Source organism: Phyllobates terribilis, unplaced genomic scaffold (assembly GCF_046119375.1).
Source record: "Phyllobates terribilis strain yellow unplaced genomic scaffold, ASM4611937v1 Scaffold_144__1_contigs__length_4642544, whole genome shotgun sequence".
In the NCBI taxonomy this organism is placed as follows: domain Eukaryota; kingdom Metazoa; phylum Chordata; class Amphibia; order Anura; family Dendrobatidae; genus Phyllobates; species Phyllobates terribilis.
The window spans coordinates 2605246-2608823 of record NW_027362904.1 but is presented as its reverse complement, the minus strand read 5'-3'; positions in this window follow the sequence as shown (position 1 = coordinate 2608823).

The following is a 3578-nucleotide window of genomic DNA, read 5'->3' as shown; positions in this document are numbered from 1 at the left end:
CAAAGTCGGGTGCTTTGCTGCCATGTGCCTGATCATGCTGGTGGTGGTCAGGCTGGTAGTTTTGTCACCCCTGCTGATGCTGGCATGGCAGGTGGAACATATGGCCTTTTTGGGGTTATCAGCAGAGTCTTTAAAAAAATTCCAGACTCTGGAAGACCTACCGCTTGTACTGGCAACGTCCCTCGTGTTGGTGTTACGGGGAACGGTTGCCTGCCTTCTGTCTGCGGCCACCACACTGCTTCTTCCTGCCTGTTGGGGTACTCTGCCGCCATCCCCCTGTGTGCTGCTGGCCTCACTCTGCATGTCCTCCTGCCACGTTGGGTCAGTTACTAGATCATCCACCACCTCCTCCTCTTCCACTTGCGCACCACGATCCTCCTCCTCACTTCCTGGCAATTGTGTCTCGTCATCATCCACCTCTTGTGACAGATTGCCAACGTCGACTTCCTGTGGCCGTGGCTGTTCAAATATTTGGGCATCGCAACATGGGATCTCCTCTTCCACCACTTCAAGCGTATCAGGCGAGGGGCCCAAATATGGAAATGGACCAGTGAACAGCTCTTCAGAGTGTCCAAGTGTGGGATCACTTGCTGTCTGACGATCAGCGAGGGGCCCAAATAAGGAAATGGACCAGTGAACAGCTCTTCAGAGTGTCCAAGTGTGGGATCACTTGCTGTCTGACGACACTCGGCATGGTGGGAGGAAGGAGCATCAGGGTGAGGAGGAGTATGCGGTCGAGACTCACGGCTACTAAGAGTTGACCGTGTGGAAGACAGACCGGAGGTGGTGGTGCCCAGGTAACTGGAAGTATTATCTGCTATCCAATTAATAACCTGTTCACACTGATCAGTTCTCAATACTGGTGTTGTTCTGTGCTTCCCTAGTAATTCGGTCAAGAAGTGGGAGCGAGAAGATATGGCTGTTGGTTGTGGCACATTTTCACCTTGGCCACGGCCCCGTCCTCTGTACGAACCATCACCAGAACGTCCACTTCCACGTCCCTTGCCACGCGCCTTGCCCATTGTAAATGAAGTAAAATAGCTTACACTTGCACTATCAATGGAAAAGGGTAATAAAGAGTAGGTTAGAACCGTGGAAGAGGAAAACCACAGTTATTGTTTACTGGGGTATACCACACTTTTTTAAATAGAGATATTTGCGTCTGAACAGTGAGCGACACACTCAAACTGTTTTTTTTTTAGATACAAATGGCCCAAAATGGATAATACAGAGGTTTGAACCGTGGAAGTGCAAAACAACACTTCTGTTTCTCTAGCCTACAACAGACTATTTTCAACAGTTATATTTGTGTCTGAAAAATCAGAGACACGCTTTTTTTTGGGGGGGGGGGACACCAAAAGGTTAATAAGACGGGTATTTGTACAGTGTGAAGGAGGAAAAAAAAAGGAGGATTTAGATGAAAAAAAAAGGATTTTTCCTGGCCCCCGACACCTGGTGCTAAGTCCAGCAATTTCAGCAACAGGAGCACACAGGACTGTAATGCAGCGTTTGCTGGTATAACCACTGTGTCTCCTATACAGCCTGCCTGCCTGGTATCTGGGATGGATATTAGTCCTGAAAAGGACGGTTTGTTTGTTCTGGCAGCCTTTACAGACCCTACACTAGCTATTTCGCAGTTTATATCTCTCCCTAAATCAGCAGCGCTGTCCCTACACTGTCTAATCCGGAGCGACTGTGTCCAAGATGGCGGCGCCCCGTTTTAAATACTCGAGGTGACGCTGTGCAGCCAGCCAATCACTGTAATGCCCACAACCAACATGGCTGCAGCATTACAGTGACTGGCTGGCAATCCCTGCATGTTCATTGGCTCTGTAAAGAGCGCCAAACATGCAGGGCGGAGACCCGAGCTCCCGCCCGAGTAACCCGGAAATGTTCGGTGCTCGCCAAACATCCCGAGTAGCGTGATGCTCGGGCGATTACCGAGCAGTGTCGAGCATGTTAGCTCAACACTAGTTCTTACAATTCCAGGAGGGATTACAGAGGAAGTGCACAAAGTAGAGTCCTTACATTTCCAGGAGGGATTACAGGGGATGTGCACAAAGTAGAGTTCTTACATTTCCAGGAGTATTTACAGAGGAAGTGGAAAAAGTAAAGTTCTTACATTTCCAGGAGGGATTACAGAGGAAGTGCATAAAGTAAAGTTCTTACATTTCCATGAGGAATTAAAGAGGAAGTGCACAAAGTAGAGTTCTTACATTTCCAGGAGTATTTACAGAGGAAGTGCACAAAGTAGAGTTCTTACATTTCCAGGAGGGATTACAGAAGAAGTGCATAAAGTTCTTACATTTCCAGGAGGAATTATAGAGGAAATGCACAAAGTAGAGTTCTTACATTTCCAGGAGGGATTACAGAGGAAGTGCACAAAGTAAAGTTCTTACATTTCCAGGAGGATTTATAGAGGAAGTGCATAAAGTAAAGTTCTTACATTTCCAGGAGGGATTACAGAGGAAGTGCATAAAGTAAAGTTCTTACATTTCCAAGAGAGATTACAGAGGAAGTGCATAAAGTAAAGTTCTTACATTTCCAGGAGGATTTACAGAGGAAGGGCACAAAGTAAAGTTCTTACATTTCAAGGAGGGATTACAGAGGAAGTGCACAAAGTAGAGTCCTTACATTTCCAGGAGGGATTACAGAGGAAGTGCATAAAGTAAAGTTCTTACATTTCCATGAGGAATTAAAGAGGAAGTGCAGAAAGTAGAGTTCCTACATTTCCAGGAGTATTTACAGAGGAACTGCATAAAGTAAAGTTCTTACATTTCCAGGAGGGATTATAGAGGAAGTGCATAAAGTAAAGTTCTTACATTTCCAGGAGGAATTATAGAGGAAACGCACAAAGTAGAGTTCTTACATTTCCAGGAAGGATTACAGAGGAAGTGCATAAAGTAAACTTCTTACATTTCCAGGAGGGATTACAGAGTAAGTGCATAAAGTAAAGTTCTTACATTTCCAGGAGGAATTATAGAGGAAATGCACAAAGTAGAGTTCTTACATTTCCAGGAGGGATTACAGAGGAAGTGCACAAAGTAGAGTTTTTACATTTCAAGGAGGGATTAAAGAGGAAGTGCAGAAAGTAAAGTTCTTACATCTCCAGGAGGGATTACAGAGGAAGTGCATAAAGTAAAGTTCTTACATTTCTAGGAGGGATTACAGAAGAAGTGCATAAAGTAAAGTTCTTACATTTCCAGGAGGATTTACAGAGGAAGTGCATAAAGTAAAGATCTTACATTTCCAGGAGGAATTGCAGAGGAAATGCACAACATTCTTACATTTCCAAGAGGGATTACAGAGGAAGTGCACAAAGTAAATTTCTTACATTTCCAGGAGGGATTACAGAGGAAGTGCATAAAGTAAAGTTCTTACATTTCCAGGAATGATTACAGAAGAAGTGCACAAAGTAAAGTTCTTACATTTCCAGGAGGAATTATAGAGGAAATGCACAAAGTAGAGTTCTTAGTAAGAACTCTACTTTGTGCATTTCCTCTGTAATCCCTCCTGGAAATGTAAGAACTTCTTATATTTCCAGGAGGGATTACAGAGGAAGTGCATAAAGGAAAGTT